Genomic DNA, 23,937 nt, shown 5'->3' with positions numbered 1-23,937 from the left:
CATTTTAAAACTGTTTATATGTCACTATTGATAGCTGTTTTGTTATGTGATTTATATGATTTGTATTTTATTGATTGTTTTATTAATGTTGTGGTATTGATGTTGTTTGATGTATTTTGGGCTTGGCCTCATGTAAGCCGCACCGAGTCCCTTGGGGAGATGGTAGCGGGGTACAAATAAAGTTTTATTGTTGTTGTTGTTGTTGTTGTTGTTGTTGTTGTTGTTGAATTTTGACATTGACTCTACATTTCTCCCCTCCCTTTCTTGAATACTGTATATACTCGAGTATAAGCCTAGTTTTTCAGCCCTTTTTTAGGCTAAGTAAGTCCCCCTCAGCTTATACTCGGGTCAAGGTTATTTATTATTTTACCCTGTTAGAAATCTATATAAATAAAAATGTAATGTTCGTTTATGGTATTAACATAACTCAAAAACCACTGGATGTATTGACACCAAATTTGGACACAATCCACCTACTAGGCCAACAAGTGACCGTCACTCATAAAAACACTGAAAAACACAACAGAAAGGTCAAAAAAGCAAAAAGACGCTACAGTGCATGCACAAAGCAACTCCCCCTAATACACAAAAGCATATCCACACTCTTTCGGACTACAGTTCCCAGCATCCCCTAGACCAGGCCCTTTAGGAGAGGAGGATGATCCAAATGCACTGCTTCCAAGATGCAAGCTTTCTTATCCTTGGATCTCTTTGTGAGCATCCCAATTCCTGCATATTTCCAATTTCCTATTCCTGGACTGCAACTCCCAGCAGTCCCACAGATAGATTAGTTAGATAGATAGATAGATAGATAGATAGTAGGCCTGATAGATAGATAGATAGTAGGCCTGGGTAACAACGGAAAAATTTGTTTCTAAAATCGATTTGTATTTGGGGGTTTTTTTTGTTTCGATATTTAAAATAATTACAAAATTTTCCCTTAAAAAAGTTCGATATTTACGAAATTTCGTAAATGTGAAAAAAATTACAAAACATTAACGAATCGATTTCCGAAACAATAACGAATCGATTCGTTAATGGCGGACGCGACCGCGAAATACGCTAAAAAACCTCCAAAACCTTCTGAAGCTTCCCTCTCCCTCTGTTGTTGACTGTTGGTGTGATATTATAATTTTTTTTCACTAATTAAACCATAAAACTGGCCCAGACATGCGGAAATAATAACGAAACGACCTCAGAACAATAACGAAACGAATACAGTAACGAAATACGAAGCATTTACAAAACGTGTTTGAAAATTCGTTTTTTTAAATAATTGCTCCAGAATGGTTCGTTATCGTTTTGTAATTGGAAATTAACGAATTATTAACAAATTACGAATTAACGAAACGAAACCGCCCAGCCCTGATAGATAGATAGATAAGACAGAGATAGATAGGTAGGTAGGTAGGTAGGTAGATTGATCAGGAGGATTTCAGAGAGTGTCAGTCCAGGAATAGGTAGAGAAGGAAGAAAGGGGAGAAAAAGGAAGGGAAAGAAAAGGTAAGGAAGGAAAGAGGAAGAGAAGGAAGGAAGGAGAGAATGAAAGAAAAAAAGGAAAGGAAGGATAGAGGGTGGGAAAGAAGGAAGGAAGGAGAGGAGGAGAGAAAGAGAGAGAGAAGGTTGGCCACAGCAACACGTGGCGGGTACAGCTAATGCACAATAAATGTATTATTATTATTATTATTATTATTATTATTGATCATTTTAATGAGTGAGTAGATGGTGACTTCTGGAATCACAAACTAGAGCTCATGTAGTCAATCCATGGGCATATTGAGTATTCGTGCCAAGTTTGGCATCATTGTTTGAGTCCACAGTGCTCTCTGGGTGTAGGTGAACTGCAACTCCAAAACTCAAGGTCATTGCCCACCAAACCCTTCCAGTATTTTCTGTTGGTCATGGGAGTTCTTTGTGCCAAGTTTGGTTCAATTCCATCATGTTCTTTGATTGTAGGTTAACTATAAATCCTAGCAACTACAACTTCCAAATGACAAAATCAATCCCCCATCCAACTCCACCAGTATTCAAATTTGGGCGTATTGTGTATTTGGACCAAATTTGGTCTAGTGAATGAAAATACACCCTGCATATCAGAATATTTACATTACAATTCATAACAGGAACAAGATTACAGTTGTGAAGTAGCAACAAAAATAATGTTATGGTTGGGGGTCACCACAACATGAGGAACTGTATTAAGGGGTTGTGGCATTAGGAAGGTTGAGGACCACTGGTATAGAGGCTGCTGTGCAAGGGATCAAACCAGTTACCAAGATTTGCTAGGTAACCTATCCATTTTCATAGTTGTCTAGTCCAATTCATCCTAGTCTAGTCTAGGAGCCACCAGTGGCACAGCGGGTTAAACCGCAGAGCTGCGGAACTTGCTAACTGAAAGGTCGGTGGTTTGAATCCGGGGAGCGGGGTGAGCTCCTGCTGTTAGCCCCAGATTCTGCCAACCTAGCAGTTCGAATACATGCAAATGTGAGTAGATCAATAGGTACTGCTCCGACGGGAAGGTAACAGCACTCCATGCAATCATGCCAGCCACATAACTGCTGAACTTGCTAACTGAAAGGTCGGTGGTTTGAATCCGGGGAGCGGGGTGAGCTCCTGCTGTTAGCCCCAGATTCTGCCAACCTAGCAGTTCGAATACATGCAAATGTGAGTAGATCAATAGGTACTGCTCCGATGGGAAGGTAACAGCACTCCATGCAGTCATGGCAGCCACATGACCTTGGAGGTGTCTACAAACAACGTCAGCTCTTCAGCTTAGAAATGGAGATGAGCTGGATATAACTAGACTTAATGCCAAGGGGAAACGTTTACCTTTTACTAGTCCCTCTTTATCAAGCCCTTCTCTTCCTTTCCACCATATTCTCTCACACACCTTGGATTGCGTTACATTAAGTTTGTTAAAAAATGTAAATAGTTGTCGAAGGCTTTCATGGCCGGAATCACTGGGTTGTTGTAGGTTTTTTTCGGACTATATGGCCATGTTCTAGAGGCATTCTCTCCTGACGTTTCGCCTGCATCTATGGCAAGCATCCTCAGAGGTAGTGAGGTCTGTTGGAAGTAGGAAAATGGGTTTATATATCTGTGGAATGACCAGGGTGGGACAAAGACCATGGCCATATAGTCCAAAAAAACCTACAACAACCCAATGTAAATAGTTATTTCACCCCCAGACGATGGGGAAGGATTCCTTGGCACGCTGGAGACACAGAAAAGGACTTTGGAGGATGGAATAGTTCTGTTTCAACCTGGTATACCGCTTCCTGCCCATAAATCCCCTGCAGAAAACAAAGCCTTTTGTACTTCAGGCCATCGCCTGTGTTCCTCTTGCTCTCATGCTGAAGGTTTCCCTACTGGCAGGGAGATATGATAATTTTCATGGCGAGAGGGAAAGGCTGAGGATGGAAATGCCTTCGCTCTTTGTGTCTGTTTAATTCAACGCGAGTCCATGGCCCTGGACATCATGAATGGTGGCTTTGTGCTGCTGGCCCTTCCTAAGCTCCAACCGCTAGTCCTTCTCTCTCAGCCTCCCTCCCTCCCTCCCGCTCGCTCTTCTTTCCCACCATCGGATGCTGATTATCAACCTAAATGATTTTCCCTCCCTAATGATGTTTCCCCACTTTGTCCATTGGAATGGACGAAGCTTTGCTCTCTCTGTGTGTGAAAGAGAGAGGAACCAGCCAAAGGAAAGAGGGGAGGGAATGATTCAAGAGGCAGGCTTGTTTTTCTTCCTTCCATTCACTTTGGGGGCGCAAAGTGTGCAGCCAAGAGGAAGCTTTTGTTTGCTTGCGAACGAGTTGTTACTACTGATTAACCGATGTAAAATTTAATGTTCTCCCTAATTTTATTTTCTCCAAACCTGGGGTTTGAGAACTGCTTATGGTGAAATTAAGGGTGCACCCAGATTCGTTGAGTCCTTGATTTTGGGTCTTTCTGCGTTTTGTGATTCATTGAAAAGTCCTAGATTTAGGTTTTTGTTCTTTCTGGTTTCCATACTGAGTTTTATACAATCAGCCTGGGAAACTGGAATAGAAAGATTATAACAGTAACTAAAGAACTAAACTCACACACAGGTGAACTCCAGACAAGAAACAATCAGGAACACCTAATCACCTCTCAACAAAGGATTCTATAGAATCATAGAATCCTAGGATCAAAGAGTTGGAAGAGACCTCCTGGGCCATCATCCAGTCCAACCCCATTCTGCCAAGAAGCAGGAATATTGCATTCAAAGCACCCCTGACAGATGGCCATCCAGCCCCTGTTTAAAAGCTTCCAAAGAAGGAGCCTCCACCACACTCCCTCCAGGGCAGAGAGTTCCACTGCTGAACGTCTCTCACAGTCAGGAAGTTCTTTCTAGAGTTGGAAGAGACCTCCTGGGCCATCATCCAGTCCAACCCCATTCTGCCAAGAAGCAGGAACATCGCATTCAAATCACCCCTGACAGATGGCCATCCAGCCTCTGTTTAAAAGCTTCCAAAGAAGGAGCCTCTGCCACACTCCGGGGCAGAGAGTTCTACTGCTGAACAGCTCTTACAGTCAGGAAGTTCTTCCTCATGTTCAGATCAAATCTCCTTTCTTGTAGTTTGAAGACATTGTTCCATTGCGTCCTAGTCTCCAGGGAAGCAGAAAGGAAGCTTGCTCCCTCCTCCCTATGACTCCCTCTCACATACTTATACATGGCCATCATGTCTCCTCTCAGTCTTCTCTACTAAAGGCTAAACATGCCCAGCTCTTTTAGCCGCTCCTCATGGGGCCAGAGAAGAACAAGCTGACCCCCAGTATAGAAGACTCCTATTTCTTCAGGAGTGTTGCTCTCACAGTCAGTCAATTATTCCTAATGTTCAGATGGAATCTCTTTTCTTGTAGTTTGAAGCCATTGTGGGAGTTGAAGTCCAAATCACCCGGAGAGCCCAAGTTTGCCCATGCCTGGTGTAGACCCATACAATGCAACCCAGTACACTTCAGTTGCTAGAATTTGTTGCTACAGTAATTGGAATGAAAATGGTAAAACTCCATTTGGACTGAACTACTGTAGCATAGAGCAAGCATGGTGAGTGAGATAATCCGAAGTCCTATGCTCCTTGGACACAGCACAGGAGCATTCCCAGAGCCTTTTGGTGACCCAAGAGCACATTGTGGTTGGCCAGAATCACTGCCTGGTTGTCCAGAAGCAGGTCCCTGGCAGAGCTTTGTTCATCACTTCCAATGAATTCACAATAGGGCACACAGCCATGTAACCGGCGACAACGCAGTAGGTCCTTGACATGTGGATACTGGACTGGGCTGGATCCAACTGGGATCACTCCAGAGCATCCTGGAAACTCCACAGTACAGTGTTTTCCTAATGCCGCGACCCCTTAATACAGTTCCTCATGTTGTGGTGACCCCCTACCATGACATTATGTTTGTTGCTACTTCATAACTGTCATTTTGCTACTGTTCTGAATCATCATACAAATATCTGATATGCAGGATGTATTTTCATTCACTGGACTAAATTTGGCGCAAACACCCAATAGGCCCAAATTTGAATACTGGTAGGGTTTGGAAGGTATTGATTTTGTCATTTGGGAGTTGTAGTTGCTGGGATTTATAATTCACTTACAGTTGAAGAGCATTCTGAACTCCACCGGCGATGGAATTGAACCAAACTTGACACACAGAACTCCCACGATGAACAGAAAATACTGGAAGGGTTTGGTGGGCATTGACCTTGACTTTTGCGGTTGTAGTTCACCTACATCCAGAGAGTACTGTGGAGTCAAACAATGATGGATCTAGAGCAAACTTGGCACAGATAGTCAATATGCCCAAATGTGAACACTGGTAGTTTGGGGAAAATAGACCTTGACATTTGGGAGTTGTAGTTGCTGGGATTTATAGTTCGCCTACAATCAAAGAGCATTCTGAGCCCCACCAATGATAGAATTGGGCCACACTTCCCACACAGAACTCCAATGACCAGCAGAAAATACCATGTTTTCTGATGATCTTTGGCAACCCCTCTGACACCCCTTCGCAACCCCCTGAAGGGTCTGACCCCCAGATTGAGAAACACTGCCATAGTATATTTTAATTCCTTTTGCACAGCATTTTTCTCTAAAAGTAACTACATCGTGTGAACTCCTCACAGCAGGTGCAAGATGACTCAGTTCCATTTGGCCCGTATAGACATAGCCTATGAGTCTGGAGACCAGGGCTCGATTTCCTGCGCGATCACAGAAACTCTTTTGCCTTGAGAAAGTCACATTCCCTTGGGCCCAGAAAATCCCACAATTTGTTTGTCTTAGGGTCACCAGAAACTGGATACAACTCAAAGGCACACAATAACAACTGTAGGATGCAATAATTTAAGTGTTGTGCCCTACAAACAAATAACATCTTTCAGATTAAATGGCATAATTTCATGATAGGGAGAAGCGTCAGTGAAATTGTCTCAAATTGTGAAAGCAGGAAATGTGGAAGTGATGGTAAACTGCGTGGGAGCGCAAGGCTTATGCATCCATAGCTCTCCCTGCTCCACATCCAACCTGCCAGCTTATAATGGAACTGGTTAGGAAAGGCTTTATTGTATGACTAGCTGTATTTGCCACGCATTGCTGTTGCTAACCTTCCTTCTATCTTCTTTCTTTCTTTCTTTCTTTCTTTCTTTCTTTCTTTCCCTTCTACCCTCTTTCTTTCCTTCCTTCCTTCCTTCCTTCCTTCCTTCCTTCCTTCTTTCCTTCCTTCTTTCTTTCCTTCCTTCCTTCTTTCTTTCTTTCTTTCCCTCCTTCCCTCCTTCCTTCCTTCCTTCCTTCCTTCCTTCTTTCTTTCTTTCTTTCTTTCTTTCCCTCCTTCCCTCTTTCCTTCCTTCCTTCCTTCCTTCTTTCCTTCCTTCTTTCTTTCTTTCTTTCTTTCTTTCTTTCCCTCCTTCCCTCTTTCCTTCCTTCCTTCCTTCCTTCCTTCCTTCCTTCTTTCTCTTCCTCTTCCCTTCCATTCCCTTTTTTCTTTTCCTTCCTCTTTCTCCCCCTTCTTCCTTCTCTAACTATTCTTACACTGCAACTCCCAGCAGTCTTCCTGATCAATTTACCTACCTACCTATCTATATCTATCTTATCTATCTGGAGTGTTGCTGGGAGTTGCACTCCAGGAATAGGAAATTGGAAATGTGCAGGGATTGGGATGCTCTCAAAGAAATCCAAAGAGAAGAAAGCTTGCAGCTTGGAAGCAGTGCATTTGAATCATCCTCCTCTCCTAAAGGGCCTGGTCTAGGGGATGCTGGGAAGTGTAGTCTGGAAGAGAGTATGGATATGCTATTGTGTATTTTGTTTGCCAGGGGGAGTTGTTTTTGCACATGCACTGTAGCATCTTTTTTGCTTTTTGGGGCTTTTTAAATCTCTTCCATTGTGTTTTTCAGTGTTGTTATGAGTGATGGGCACTTGTTGGCCTGAGAGGTGTATTGTGTCCAAATTTGGTATCAATTTGTCCAGTGGTTTTTGATTTATGTTAATCCCACAAATGAACATTACATTTTTATTTATATAGACTAGACGTCCCCTGCCACGCGTTGCTGTGGCCCACATGGGGATTCTATGTAGGAGGTTTGGCCCAATTCTATCACTGGTGGGGTTCAGAATGCTCTGTGATTGTAGGTGAACTATAAATTCCAGCAACTACAACTCCCAAATGTCAAGATTCTATTTCCCCCAAACTCCACCCGGGTTCACTTTTGGGCATATTGAGTATTTGTGTAGAGTTTGGTCCAGATCCATCATTGTTTGAGTCCACAGTGATCTCTGGATGTAGGTGAACTACAATTCCAAAACCAAAGGACACTGCCCACCAAACCCTTCCAGTATTTTCTGTTGGCCATGGGAGAACTGTGTGCCAAGTTTGGTTTAATTCCATGATTGGTGGAGTTCAGAATAAATCCCAGCAACTACAACTCCCAAATGTCAAGATTCTATTTTCTCCAAACTCCACCAGTGTTCACATTTGGGCATATTGAGTATTCGTGTAGAGTTTGGTCCAGGTCCATCATTGTTTGAGTCCACAGTGATCTCTGGATGTAGGTGAACTACAACTCCAAAATGAAAGGGCACTGCCCACCAAACCCTTCCAGTATTTTGTTGGTCATGGGAGAACTGTGTGTCAAGTTTGGTTCAATTCCATTGTTCGTGGGGTTCAGAATGCGCTTTGATTGTAGGTGAACTATAAATCCCAGCAACTACAACTCCCAAGTGACAAAATCAATTTTTTTGAGTGAAGGACATACATTGGGTTGTGTCCAAATTTCTTGTGTCCAAATTTGGTGTCAATTCGTCCAGTGGTTTTTGAGTTCTGTTAATCCCACAAACAAACATTACATTTTTATTTAGATAGATTTTGGAGAATGATCAATCGAAAGCAGACCTGCAGGTGTATCATCCCAAAACTAAATTTTCTTTTCCACCCCTGTGTTTATGAACAATGTACCGTAATGATGGCACATCTTTCCAAATATGTGGGTGCCAATTTCTAATTAAGATTCATTTTTTGTTTCTTAATCAGATGTGACTGACAAAAATCCGTCGCTCGGGATGCCTTGAAGACTGCAGGCGAGAAGACTTGTCTTTTTCCATCTCTGAGCCTGAAAAGGTGAGTCAAGTGCCAGCTGCAGAAGGGAGATAGCTGGGTGACTTACTGACCTGATGCCCCCCAAATGTGTTAGCCTGTTGTTGCTCCATCATGCCAGCCATGACCAAATTGAGATGCTCAAGGGCACCAAGTTGAGGAAAGGTTAGCATAGTCCAAAGGCAGTCTGTAGGTAACACTTTTAATTTTGCTCATGGGTGTTAAAGCTATTAGAAGCCCAGAAGCCTGCTGTCTGTCACTGAAAATCACTACGAGGCTTACTGTATTATGCTAGATGGATGAATGGCAGTATCAACATACTTTCCAGGCCATTCACAAGTTGAGTCACTGACCTACTTCCTCAAAACTTATTTATTTATTTACAGTATTTATATTCCACCCTTCTCACCTCGAAGGAGACTCAGGGCGGATCACAGAACACATATATGGCAAATATTCAATGCTGTTATGCACTGACAAGACAACAAACTGTATATCGATAGAGGAATCTAGACTTTCCCATCTTCGGCATCTTGGAGGCTTGTGCTCGGTTTCAGCCATGGTGTGGTGGTGGTGTCGCTCCATCTTCCCTGCCAAAGAGCTTTGTTTGTAAACTTCCTCCTTGATCGAATTGCTGGCATTTTTCTGGCATTTCCTTATGGGTGCCTTAAATACCTCCCCGCTTTAAAGCGGTACCCATTTATCTACTCACATTTGCTTTCGAACTGCTAGGTAGGCAGAAGCTGGGCTAAAGCCCAGGAACTCAACCTGACCCAGGCTTCGAACTGCCAACCTTCCAATTGGCAAGATTTACTACAGCTGGTGGTTAACCTGCTGTGCTAAAGCCCAGCCCATGCACTTGCTTTACTACTCTTCTTCATTGCTGTGGTAAAATTGTCCCTGCGATCCAGGAAGTTCAGAAATAGTAGAGATACCTGAATCAGAATGAATTCAGGAGAACAGGTAGCAAAAGTTAAATCGCACAGTATTAGTGAGTTGCAAATGGCTAGAGCAGTGGTTCTCAACCTTCCTAATGCCGCAACCCCTTAATACAGGTCCTCATGTTGTGGTGACCCCCAAACATAACATTTTCATTGCTACTTCATAATTGTAGTTTCGCTACTGTTATGAAACATAATGTAAATATCTGGTATGCAGGATGGATTTTCATTCACTGGACCAAATTTGGCACAAATACCCAATACATCCAAATTTGAATACTGGTGGAATTGGAGGGGGGGGGGGTTGATTTTGTCATTTGGGAGTTGTAGTTGCTGGGCTTTATACTTTACCTACAATCAAAGAGCACTCCAACAACTATGGAATTGAACCAAACTTGACATACAGAACTCCCATGACTAACAGAAAATACTGGAAAGGTTTGGTGAGCTTGAGTTTTGAAGTTGTAGTTCACCTACCTCCAGAGAGCACTGTGAACCCAAACATCGATGGATCTGGACCAAACTTGGCACAGATACCCAATATGTCCAAATGTGAACATGGGTGGAGTTTGAGGAAAATAGACCTTTACATTTGGGAGTTGAGGTTGCTGGGATTTATAGTTCACCTACAATCAAAGAGCGTTCTGAACCTTACCAACAACGGAATTGGCCCAAACGTCCCACACAGAACCCCTATGACCAACAGAAAATACTGTGTTTTCTGGTGATCTTGGCGACCCTTTTGACAGGTTGAAAAATGCTGGGCTAGAAACAAATGCCAATTATCCCGGTAGCAGATGTGTTCATACTTCAGTTTAAAAGTGGTGGCAGATTTGCTGTCTCAAAGGTGTCACCAAGTGGTTATTTGTTCAAGGATGAGCAAGATGTTGGCCAGAACAGGCCAAGGAGTATGTCTGAGTGAGGACCAAAGGGAAACCAAGCTGGAATGAGTAGATAGGAGGTCAGAATGGGATCGTTCAGTTTGGGAATGCTCCTTGAGCCAACTTGACATTGCTCTATTGCAGTGGTTCTCAACCTGTGGGTCCCCAGGTGTTTTGGCCTACAACTCCCAGAAATCCCAGCCAATTTACCAGTTATTAGGATTTATGGGAGTTGAAGGCCAAAACATCTGAGGACCCATAGGTTGGGAACCACTATTCTATTGCTTAACCAAGGAATGAGAGCTTATAGTGGCAGTCAAGATCTGTTGAGAGCAAAAATTGATCCCCCCACCCACACATTCCTATTTAACATTACTTCCACAGTATTGTAGTGTAGAGAAGTACAATCCAAAGGACATGACATCACGTTTGCTGCCCTTGTGTGCACCTGGTGATGGATTTTGTGTTCTCCTCTTGGTCTTGGCCCCACTGTGTTGAATACCGTGATCTATCAGTTCCCAGGGATTATCTCTGTGGGTTTTGTTTCTTGTCTTCCTGCATGTAACCATGGCATTATGCCCATGCACCGTACTATGTGAGTAATGACGCCGTGCCTTATTGTCTCCTGCGCAGAGGCTGCGCGACATTCTGCTGCCAAGATAAGAAACCTCCCAAATCGGCATGAATGGCAACCACACCGAAGACGGAGGGTCACTGAGTGCGCCACCCTCTCTTCCTAGTTGTCCTTCATCGAGAGAAGCACGTCTGGGCTGGTGGTGCCCTCCGAGAATGGCACAGAAGGTGGAGGCGGAGAGGGAGACGGGCACCCCTTCCCTGGCGAGAAGACCCTCTCGGTGCCAGGAAGCCATTTTGATGGAGCCCAGCGCTGTTTGTAAGATGGCCGCATTGTGACGCGAGGTAGGTTGCGCAGCTGCCGAATTGTTGCCACACAACAACCTCCTCCTCCTCCTCCAAAAGTCTGTCCTCTCCTCCTTTCCTTTCCTTTCCTTTTTTTTTTTTGAAATCCCGTTAATTAATTACCACCCGAAAGTGGAACAATAGGCCAAGCTGGCACACCCGAGCTCTGTCTGTTGGCACCACGTCCTTCTGGCAGGAAGAAACCCATGCTCTTCCCAAAGCTGTGATTTGAACTAACATCCCATTTTTGCTTGCTTGCTTGCTTGCTTGTATGTGTCTGTCATCCATTCTGATATCCAAATTAGAGGTAGGATTTGGGTAGGCATGATGGAGACGGAAAGGAAGAAAGAGAAAGGGAAAGGAAGGATTTCATTTGCTTACCCAGGATAAATAAATAAATAAATGCATCCTTAATGATATTTAAATGAAGGTCGACAGTGGGAGTGGCTCTCGTCATCCGTCCATCAGGGACTCAATGCAAGCATCTCTCGGTCTTTGTCAACACAAGCTTGCATTACGACTACTGTTACTGTCGAGTGCTTTCTCCCCCCACGTTTTGGAAGGAGGGGCAAGCTGAAATATTTATTACTCTCTCCGCTGCCAATTATACACATAACTAATACACGCCACCTCTATATTAAATTATCATACAATGCTAAATTATTCACGGAACGGTATGAATAAATCAGAAACCCACCTGTTCTTTTGTTTGAGCGCGCATCGCTGTCTTGCCCGCAAACGTTTCATTGAAGATGCCTTGTCATCTCCAGTCCGCCTTTCCGGATAGTCAAGGCGCAAGGCGGCGAGCGGATCAAAATGTCCCTATAGAGTGCCGACAAATAAATAATAATATTGGGTTGTTGTAGGTTTTTTCAGGCTATATGGTCATGGTCTAGAGGCATTCTCTCCTGACGTTTCACCTGCATCTATGGCAAGCATCCTAAGAGGTTGTGAGGTCCTCTAGATATTATCAATGGCTTTCATGACCAGAATCACTGGGTTGTTGTAGGTTTTTTTTTCGGGCTGTATGGCCATGGTCTAGAGGCATTCTCTCCTGACGTTTCGCCTGCATCTATGGCAAGCATCCTCAGAGATAGTGAGGTATTTCCATGTTCCATGTTCCTCACAACCTCTGAGGATGCTTGCCATAGATGGAGGCGAAACGTCAGGAGAGAATGCCTCTAGACTGTGGCTATATAGCCCAAAAAAACCTACAACAACCCAGTGATTCCAGCCATGAAAGCCTTTGACAATACATTAAATAATAATATTGCTATGTAGTATTAATTAATTAATTAATTAACTACATTTATGTGCCACCCTTCTCACCCCGAAGGGGATTCAGAGCGGCTTACAAGATATATATACATACAATATATTATATTATTAGCGTAGCACAATATCAGTATTAAATATATTGTACTATACCATTGTACTGTAATACTATTAGTAATATTACATATAATATAAAATATATAATTATATGTAGTAGTAGTATTACATTGTATTACATTATAATATTACAAATAATATATGTATATACAATATATTATATTAGCATAGCACAATATCAGTATTATATATTACTATATTGTACTATACCATTGTACTGTAATATTATTAGTAATATTACATATAATATAAAATATATAATCATAATATCATATTATTATTAGTAGTAGTAGTATTACATTGTATTACATTATAATATTTCAAGTATTATATGTATATAAAATATATAATATTATTAGCGTAGCACAATATCAGTATTATATATTACTATATTGTACTATACCATTATATTGTAATAAATAAATAATAAATAAATAAATATAAAATATATAATTATAATATCATATTATTATTATTAGTATTACATTGTATTACATTATAATATTACAAGTATTATATGTATATACAATATATTATATTACTAGCGTAGCACAATATCAGTATTAAATATTACTATATTGTACTATGCAATTATATTGTAATATTATTAGTAATATTACATATAATATAAAATATACAATTATAATATATTGTTATTATTATTAGTAGTATTACACTGTTTTACATTATAATATTACAAATATTATATGTATATACAATACATATTATATTATATTATATTATATTATATTATTAGCATAACACAGGAGACAAGATGGAACTGTCTTCCTGGGCCCTCTCTCTTCACTCAATTAAAATCCCTATCTTCTTTTTTCAAGACAAGGATTTGTATTAAAAAATACGAAAAGATAAATTTGTTTCTCCTAAGAAGAATGAAAACTAATATTCCCGCGATACCAAAGTACGTTTCGCACTATTTATTTGTAGATAATGTTTTGTCACAGGCAAAAGTTACCAAACCTACTCTCTTCCTGACTGCCAATAAATGACTGCCAATAAATGTAATTTACGGGAATTACGGCTTTATGTTTAACATTATGCTCGTTGTCTTTTGGTATCACTTGTTTTTCTTCTGGGCCACTTCTTTGCCACAGCGGCCATTTTGTGAACTGGCATCCCTCCCCATGGCAGCCATTTTGTGTTGGTGCACCAAACTTCTCAAAATGCCCCCTGTGCTGGTACGTCTGTACCAGGAGCTCCAACTTTATTTGCTTTGTATTAAATGTTTGCTTGCAGTCCAAGGTTTCAGGGATTCTGCAGAAAGGTGGCTTCCTTTGGTTGCAGTCGTAGGGCAAGCCACCTGTCCATCATTGTTAAGTTTTGGTTCCGCCCCTTGTTCAGGGCAATTGGGAAGGGAAGGGAGCCATTTTTAGTTAGTCTCAGTAAGGAAAGCTAATTTATGGGATGTGTACAAGCTTCTCCTGTACAAAAGCTTCAACCCTTAAGACTTTCTGGGGGAAAACAGTCTTAAGAGCATCCAAAGATTTCCAGGGAAGCAGCCCTAAAGCTTTGAGGAATTTCGGAGGATAAACAGTTTGGAAGACCAAAGAACTCCAGCTGGAGAATCTACTGGCCTTACTGGTAGGTCCACTTGGTGCTCGAGATGCAGTTTGACCCGGTAGCGGAGCCCACATCAGTAAGGCTTAGATTACAGTCAGCCTAGAAGAAGTTACAAAAGGGATTTTCCTTAAAGTAAAGAAACGGTTATTGAAGACAATTGCCTGTCCCTCGTGGACAAGATTAGGAAGCCACCAGTTGCATAAAAGCCTGGAATCATTGAGTCGCCTGTCAAGGGCTGAAAAAATGCGGTATAGAAATAAAGCAAATAAATAATAAATAAATAAATAACATTTGTTTAACTTTATTGAAGACAAGAGAAGTTTCTGTTTGATTGTTTATTAATAAAGGACTTTGTTATACTTCACAAGCCATCTAAAGGTCATTTGTGATGGAAAATCCTTGAGAACTTCTCTTCGGGGGGCCCTGGCTTCCCGCTGGGCTCAAGTTGCACCTCCTATTTTAAAGGCAATTCTTTACAGGGCCAGTGTGTGACAGAACACCCGCAGCCCCAAAAGGTTGGGCATCCTAAAATATAGAACTAGAGCTTTAAAATTCAGTACATAGGGACTATCTGTCTATAAGGGAATCTAGCTTTAGTTGGGTTTTTATTTTATTTATTTTATTTAATTTAAAATAAATAAAATATTTTATTTATTTTATTTATTTAGAATGCATCTCTCCTTCTGAATCTTCCAGGACTTTAAGATTATCTGAGGAGGCCCTGCTTTCGGTCTCGCCTTCGTCACAAGTACGGCTGGCGAGGATGAGAGACAGGGCCTTCTCAGTGGTAGCCCCTCAGCTATGGAACGCCCTCCCTAAGGATATCAGATCGGCCTCCTCCCTTTTAACATTTCGGAAGAGAATCGAGGCTTGGCTTTTTGAGCGGGCATTTCCAAATACAGTGTAACAGACATAGGAAAACGGAATGGTTGGAAGATGTGATTGGACAGTGTTTTTAACAGTTTTTACATGTTTTTATTGATTTTGCTGGGAAGGAGAGAAGGAAAGAAAGTTAGAGAAGGAAGGAAGGAGAGAAGGAAATAAAAAAGTGAGAGGGAAGGAAAGAGAGAAGGAGCGAGAGAAAGAGGGAAAGAAGGATGGAAGGAGAGAAGGAAAGAAAGAAAGTTAGAGAAGGAAGGAAAAAGAGAAGGAAATAAAAAAAGTGAGAGGGAAGGAAGGAGAGAAGGAACGAAAGAGAGAAAGAGGGAGGGAAGGAAGGAAGGAAGGAAAGAGAGAAGGAGAGAAGGAGGGAGAGAAAGAGAGGAAGAAGGAGGGAAGGAGAGAAGGAAAGAAAGAAAGAGAATGAAAGAAAGAAAGAGAAGGAAGGAAGGAGAGAAGGAAATAAAAAAGTGAGAGGGAAGGAAGGAGAGAAAGAACGAAAGAGATAAAGAGGGAGGGAGGAAGGAAGAAAGGAAGGAAGGAAAGAGACAAGGAAGGATGGAACCAAAGAGCAAAGGAAGTGAGAAACGAAACAGGTAGAGAAGGAAGGAAGAAGAAGGGAAAGAAAAAGAGGGAGGGAAGGAAGGAAAGAGGGAGAGAAGGTTGGCCACAGCAATTTGTGGCGGGTACCGCAAGTAGTAAATCAATCAATCAATCAATCAATCAATCAATACATTTTTGTATTAATTTTATGGGAATATTTTTCCTTAGAGGCAGAGTCCATATCCTTGTCAGGCATTTCTCAACACTCTTCCCTCGTGGTAGGAAAGCCAGCTTTCAAATATAACCTGAAATGCTGCTTTGGCAATATTGGGAACTTGAATAGCATGGCAGAATATTTAAGTAGCCCAAACACAAGGTAAACATTGCACGTCTTAAATAGTTCAGCGTCATTGGAGTGGCCAGCCTGTCCACAAATGGGGTGATCGGTGACCACTCTATATTAATGAGGGAACTATGATAGTCCGATGACTATTCTCCTCCAGTCCCCACTTCCCTGTTAATTATTTTTTGTTATTATTGTCAAACTTTAGACTGGTGATCAAACTTGGGGTATCCTGCAGACTAACAAACAGAGTGCTTTGCCACTGAGTTATGGCTAAGTATTTGTGCCCGTTTTCCCCTGATGTGTAGGCATACAAAGGAATTGAAGCCATGCCCTCTTTCATTCAAGGGATCAAGGTGCTCTTCCTCCTAAGATGGGTTGGAAGCCCTCAGAGATACCGCATTTATTTGAATCTAACGCTCACCTTTTGTTGCTAAATTACCATCCCAAAATTAGGGTGTGCACTAGATTTGCATAATATGATAATCTTCTGCTGAGCCAAAACCGCTTCAGGAGCTTCACCTGGAGCTCCTGTTTTGAGGAACCTCATCTCTAGTTGCCATGGCTCAATGATATGCAGTGATGTAGTTTGATGAGGCATCCGTATTCCTTGGTAGCCCTCACGATCCCAAACTACACCCCCACGGCCCCATAGCATTGAACAAGGGCAGTTAAATTGGATTCGGCCCTCCAGATGTTTTGGTCTTCAGCTCCCACAATTCCTAACAACCTCAGGATGATATGACCTGCAGAAATGGACCTGAAGACCCCCAAGACTGGCCACAATATCCACCCAAAGACATTGTCAAGTGTTGACTTGTGGCCCAGTCCTGCTCATATTAACTCAGACTTGGTCTAGACTGCCATATAATACGGTTTCAGAATGCAGGTTCCATGCATTGAACTGGATTATATGAGTCTACACTAGGCATGGGCAAACTTCAGCCCTCCAGGTGTTTTGGTCTTCAGTTCCCACAATTCCTAACAACCTCAGGCTGATATGACCTGTAGAAATGGACCTGAAGACCCCAAGACTGGCCACAATATCTAGCCAAAAACGTTGTCAAGTGTTGACTTGTAGCCTAGTCCTGCTCAAATTAACTCATGCTAGGTCTAGACTGCCATATAATGTAACTCAGGTTACATGCATTGAACTGGATTATATGAGTCTACACCAAGCATGGGCAAACTTTGGCCCTCCAGGTGTTTTGGACTTCATCTCCCTGAATTCCTGACAACCAAGGCTGATATGACCTGCAGAAATGGACCCCAAGACTGGCACAATCCAAAAACGTTGTCAAGTGTTGACCTTGTGGCCCAGTCTTGCTCAAATTAACCCAGACTGGGTCTAGACTCCCACATAATGCGGTTTCAGAATGCAGGTTTATTTATTTATTTATTTATTTATTTTTTGCATTTATTGACCGCCCCTCTCAGCCCGAGGGCGACTCGGGGCGGTGAACAGCAACATAAAAGAACAGTGTACAATACATTCCGACAGTACAGACCAGACAATACAAACATAACATATACTTATACTAAAAATCCGCTTCGTCAAGTCCTGGGGTCATAGCCAAAATTCATAGTCCTAGTCCATTCCAGTGTCGTTTCAGAGTAACTCAGTTGAAGGCCTGCTCGAAGAGCCAAGTTTTCAGGCCCCTACGAAAGGCCATCAAGGAGGGCGCCTGTCTAACTTCAACAGGGAGGGTGTTCCACAGCCGGGGGGCCACCACCGAGAAGGCCCGCTCTCTCGTCCCCGCCAGACGTGCCTGTGAGGCAGGCGGGACCGAGAGAAGGGTCTCCCCGGATGATCTCAAGGCCCTCGTGGGCTCATAGGCCGAGATGCGGTCTGCAAGGTGTTTTGGGCCGGAACCGTTTAGGGCTTTGTAGGATAACACCAGCACCTTAAATTGGGCCCGGTAGCGAATCGGCAGCCAGTGGAGCTGGGACAGCAGGGGCGTTGTATGCTCTCTGCGTCCTGCTCCCGTTAACAACATGGCTGCCGCGCGTTGGACTAGCTGAAGCTTCCGGGCCGTCTTCAAGGGCAGCCCCACGTAGAGAGCGTTGCAGTAGTCGAGGCGGGATGTGACCAAAGCGTGTACCACCGTGGCCAAGTCAGACTTCCCAAGATACGGGCGCAGCTGGCGCACGAGCCTAAGCTGTGCAAATGCTCCCCTGGTCACCGCTGAAACCTGAGGCTCCAGGCTCAGCGATGAGTCCAGGGTCACACCCAAGCTGCGAACCTGTGCCTTCAAGGGGAGTGCGACCCCGTCCAGCACAGGCTGTAACCCTATACCCTGTTCGGCCTTGCGACTGACCAGGAGTACCTCTGTCTTGTCTGGATTTAGTTTCAGTTTGTTCGCCCTCATCCAGACCATTACAGCGGCCAGGCACCGGTTCAGGACTTCGACGGCCTCCTTAGTAGCAGGTGGGAAGGAGTGACAGAGTTGGACATCATCTGCGTACAGGTGACACCGCACCCCGAAACTCCGGATGATCTCACCCAGCGGCTTCATGTAGATGTTAAACAGCAAGGGGGACAAGATGGAACCCTGAGGAACGCCACAGATCAACGGCTGTGGCGCTGAACAGGAGTCCCCCAGCAACACCTTCTGAGTGCGACCCTCCAGAAATGACCGGAGCCACTGCAGAGCAGTGCCCCCAAGACCCATCTCTGCAAGGCGCCCCAGAAGAATACCGTGGTCGACGGTATCGAAGGCCGCTGAGAGGTCCAGGAGCACCAACAGGGACACACTCCCCCTGTCTAGCTCCCGGCGCAGATCATCGACTAAGGCGACCAAGACCGTCTCGGTACCATGTCCCGGTCTGAAACCAGACTGTGCCGGATCCAGATTATCCGTGTCTCTCAAGAATACCTGGAGTTGTGAGGCCACCACGCTTTCCATGACTTTGCCCAAGAAGGGAAGATTGGAAACAGGCCGAAAGTTGTCCAATTTAGTGGGGTCGAGTGATGGTTTCTTCAACAGCGGCTTTACAACAGCCTGTTTGAGGCTCGCTGGAATCTTGCCTTCCCGAAGGGAGGCATTAACCACCACCGTTACCCACTCGGCCAATCCCCCTCTGGCCTCCTTCAGAAGCCAGGATGGGCAGGGGTCTAGGATGGACGTGGTGGGTCTCATTCCTCCAAGTATCTTGTCCACATCCTCGGGTTTCACAAACTGAAAAGAATCCAACAAAATCGGACAAGCAGGTGCTTGTGTCACATCCACAGAGACTGCATCTAATGTGGCGTCCAGCCCAGAGCGGATCAAAGCGACTTTGTCTGCAAAGAACCGAGCAAATGCTTCACAGCGCGCTGCCGAGTTGTCAGGGCTCCCACCTGAAGTAGGGGGAGTTAACAGACCTCTGACAACCCGAAACAACTCCGCCGGACGGTTTTTTGCAGACGCAATAGTGGCCGCAAAGAAAGTTTTCTTTGCGGCTTTTATTGCCGCGGCATATGCCCTTAAAAAGGACACAAACCGTGTTCGGTTTGACTCGCTTGGGTTTGAGCGCCACACGCTCTCTAGAACCCTCTTCTTTCGCTTCATCGCTGCCAGCTCCTCAGTAAACCAAGGGGCTGGTTTAGCTCGGTTACTCGAGAGGGGACGTTCCGGAGCGATCTTGTCAATAGCCCTGGTCATCTCCCCATTCCAGAGAGCGACCAAGGCCTCGACATGATCACCTACCGCGGCGGCGGGAAACTCCCCAAGAGCCGTCAGGAATCCATTCGGATCCATTAGCCTCCTGGGGCGGACCATCCTAATGGGTCCTCCACCCTTGCGGAGGTTAGGGGGCGCAGTGAGCCTAAATCTAATCAGGAAGTGGTCGGACCATGGCAACGGAGAGATAGACAACTCCTCCACACCGCCACTCTGCTCCCATCCCTGGCAGAAAACCAAGTCCAATGTGTGTCCAGCACAGTGGGTGGGGCCAGTTATTCGTTGGGACAGCCCCATGGTTGCCATGGCGGACATGAAGTCCTGAGCCGCACCTGTGAGGGGTGCCTCGGCGTGGATGTTGAAGTCCCCCAGCACAAGAAGCCGTTGGGACTCCACCGCCAGGCTCGAGACCACCCCCGCTAGCTCAGGTAGGGAGACTGTAGTGCAGCGAGGTGGACGGTACACTAGCAGAATCCCTATTCTGTCCCGGTCACCCACCCTCAGGTGGACGCATTCAAAATTTGCGGTCTGCGGGATGGGGCTCCTGGTTAGATGGATGGAATCTCTATAGACCACTGCGACACCGCCTCCCCGTCCTCCAGCTCTTGGTTGGTGTTGCACGGAGAAACCTGGAGGACAGAGCTGGGAGAGGTTTACGCCCCCCGCTTCATCCAGCCAGGTCTCCGTGATGCACGCCAGATCTGCCCGCTCCTCCAGGATTAAATCCTGGATCCAAGATGTCTTTCCGTTGACAGACCTGGCGTTCAACAACACCACCTTCAAGCCAGAGGGCCCGCTCACCTGGTTACACCAATTTACCTTAGGAGACCGATTGGGAATAGTCAATTTAGATAAGCGGTCCGAATTAAGCCGAATTCGAGGTCTCCTTCTCCCGCATCTCCTCCTTCCCACCACGACCTCTATGGGGGCCCCTCGGCTAGTGGAACACCTCCCCCCCTCCATGCCGCAATTCCGAGCCATACGATCCTTCTCTCCTATACTTGTTGTTAGACTTATAGGTTCTTGACAACATCCCCCCTCCCCCTCTTCCCCCCTCCCCACCACCAGGGAGTCTACACCAGGCATGGGCAAACTTTGGCCCTCCCAATTGTGGGAGTTGAAGTCCAAAACACCTGGAGGGCCAGAGGTTGCTCATGCCTGGTCTACATTGCTACATAATCCGGTTCAATCCTGTTAATATGCATTCTGAAATGACATTACATGGTAGTGTAGACCCAGCATGAGAAGTGCCTCTGTTGATCCAAATTGGATGTGTTTTCAAGTAAGCATACACCATCTGGTAAAGTCGTTGTGTATTCAGTTCTTGTGGGTTTTTTCGGGCTATATGGCCATGTTCTAGAGGCATTTCTCCTGACGTTTCGCCTGCATCTATGGCAAGCATCCTCAGAGGTGAGGTCTGCTGGAACTGGGAAAAAAGGGGTTTATATATCTGTGGAATGACCAAAGGGCTTTTGTAAGTTGGGCTAGGTGTGAATCTTTCAACTGACCACCTTGATTAGCATACAATGGGCTGACTGTGCCTGGAGCCAACTTGTTATGTATTTATTGAATCACTTTTAGAGTCATATAGTGTAAACCACCCTTTAGCTGCTCTATTTGCCAATACCATACAGGTCATGTTGCTCTTTCCCCCCTTTTATACTTTGCCTTAAATGCATAGAGAAGTGGAGAGACAAGGTATAGAAGGGAAGAGAAGAAAAGAAAAGGGAAGAAGCAGAAGGTTAAACTAGGTAAGGGATCTAAAGCACTTTGAGTCCTACATTGGGAGAAAAGCAATAATAAATAATAAAAAACACGTAAATAATAAAGTATGGGATGCCTATAATGTAGCCCATGACCTCTCTACCCTTCTTCACTTGGTGTCCAGATTTTCTTTAAGCCTTAATAGGATTTTATTCTGTTTTGTAGATCTGATGTTGACATCTCTGTGTCTTGTTAATTCATGTCAATGGTGGAGAGTGACTTTTCCGACCCTCCCTCCATTGATCATACAATCAGGTTGAGAAGCCTCACTTCCGATGACACTTGAAGGATTAGGGCTGGGTGGTTTCGTTTCGTAATTTCGTAATTTGTTAAAAATTCGTTATTTTTTTTATAACGAAGCGATAGTGAACCATTCAGGAGCAACTAAAAAACGAAACGAATTTTTCCAATTCGTTTCGTAATTGTTTCGTTATTGATTTGTTATTGATTCGTTATTGATTCGTAAATGTTTTGTTATTATTTCCGCATGTCTGGTGCAAGTTTTAGGGCTGCTGTTTGTTTTCTCAGTGAAAAAATATATAATTATCACACCAACAGTCAACAACAGAGGGAGAGGGAAGCTTCAGAAGTTTTTTTAGCGTATTGCGAGATCGCGGCCGCCATTAACGAATTGATTCGTAATCGATTCGTAATTGGTTTTTTGATTTCCGAAATTTCGTAAATATCGAACTTTTTTAAAGGAAAATTTCGGAATGCTTTTTAATAACGAAACGCAAAAAACCCCTAAAAACGAATCGAGTTTAGAAACAAATTTTTCCGTGTTTGGACAGCCCTATGAAGGATCTAAACTTGGTAGTGTGGACTCAGAAAATCCAGTTCAGAGCAGATATTGTGAATTATATGGCTGTGTGGAAGGGCTCCAATAAATGCATTTAGACCAAATTTTGGACCTCCCTCCAGGTGTTTTGGACTTCAGTTCCCACAATTCCTAAGAGCTAGTCAGGCCGAAGTTTGCCTTTGCCTGGTTTAGACACAACCCTGATGGTTTTAAATAGATCTGGTAGGGTTCCATGGCTGGTAATGGGCCATCGTGTCCATATGAATTTCCCATGGCTCTGGTGTGACTCCATCCTAGCTCGTCTGCCGTTTCTGAGGATGTATCCCACACTGTCTAAATCCCTCCCTGCCCCCAGCCCCGTCTCTCGTTTTCTGTCCATCGCTGCCCTTCCATCTGTTCCTTGAGGTGTGTCGTGGGCTGAAAGTCAAGTTAGCCGTGTGTTTGGTGGCGTCCGAAGGGGGATGGGGTGGGGAATTTGTCTGGACGGCCTTGTAGTAAACATGCCAATGGGGGAGGCTTTGTATTGGAAGCTCCAAGTGACCAGATGGTTCGGCTTTTTGAAATCCTTGTCTCGGGAATCCCCCCCCCCCCCGCCCCAAACAAGCTTCTCGAAAATTGCCAAACTCCTTGGTGCGATGAGTCTTCATGATCTCGCCTAATCTCTCTTAGATTGGATAAAAATATACGCTTCCAAGCAGAAACGGGTGGATGCAGCTTCTGTTGTGCTCAAACTCCAGACGCAAGGTCTCAGCTTTACAAACCCATGCAGGAGGCTTGAGCCACATCTACACTGCCATATAATGCAGTTTAGAATTGCTTTAAATTGCTAGCATAGTAGTAGTAGTTGTAGTAATAATAATAATTTTTTTTGTCATGTCAGGAGCGACTTGAGAAACTGCAAGTTGCTTCTGGTGTGAGAGAATTGGCCGTCTGCAAGGACGTTGCCCAGGGATGCCCGGAAGATTTGATGTTTTTATCAGCCTTGTGGGAGACTTCTCTCATGTCCCCGCATAATAATAATAATAATAATAATAATAATAATAATACTCGCATCTCCCTGTGGCTTGAGGTGGGATGAAACATCATTAAAACAAGAGGTAAAGCACTAATAAAAGACATACAACAAGATACACAGAGTTAGAATACAAGTTAAAATTCGCTAATGAAATACAGATTAAAATTCACAATTTTACTGGATAGATTCATATAATGCAGTTCAATGCAGTCAAATGCAGCCCCATCTATACTGACATTAAATGCAGTTTCAGAGTGCAGTTTAATTAATTAATTAATTTATTGAATTTATTTATTTACTGTATTTGTAGACCGCCTTTCTCAGCCAATTGGCAACTCAAGGCGGTTCCCAACAAATCAGTATACATAAAAGATAATAGACAAAAAACATTAAACAGTATAAGATATCACAAAAGCAATAAAAACAACATCATCAGCGTCTCATTATTCTCAAACATTGTCCAATTCCATTGTCAGGTCATTCGATTTCCCGTATTAGCTACTCTGTATTTGTAAATGCTTGCTTGAATAGCCACGTTTTAACTTGCCTCCGAAACGTCAAGAGGGAGGGAGCAGATCTGATCTCCTTAGGGAGAGTTTTCCATAGCTG

General features: G+C 43.8%; 1 protein-coding gene across 1 annotated transcript in view; it reads left to right on the top strand.

Annotated features, from left to right (window-relative positions):
• Positions 1 to 23,937, top strand: part of LOC132762317 (octapeptide-repeat protein T2-like) — a 138,153-nt gene that overhangs the window by 67,191 nt on the left and 47,025 nt on the right. Inside the window, exons 4-5 of the mRNA XM_067471480.1 lie at positions 8,548 to 8,634; positions 11,066 to 11,350. The gene's annotated coding sequence lies outside the window, so the exon portion shown is untranslated. The remainder of the gene's footprint in view (positions 1 to 8,547; positions 8,635 to 11,065; positions 11,351 to 23,937) is intronic.

This window comes from Anolis sagrei, chromosome 9 (genome assembly GCF_037176765.1).
Source record: "Anolis sagrei isolate rAnoSag1 chromosome 9, rAnoSag1.mat, whole genome shotgun sequence".
NCBI classification, from domain to species: domain Eukaryota; kingdom Metazoa; phylum Chordata; class Lepidosauria; order Squamata; family Dactyloidae; genus Anolis; species Anolis sagrei.
This window is presented reverse-complemented; position numbering and strand designations above follow the sequence as displayed.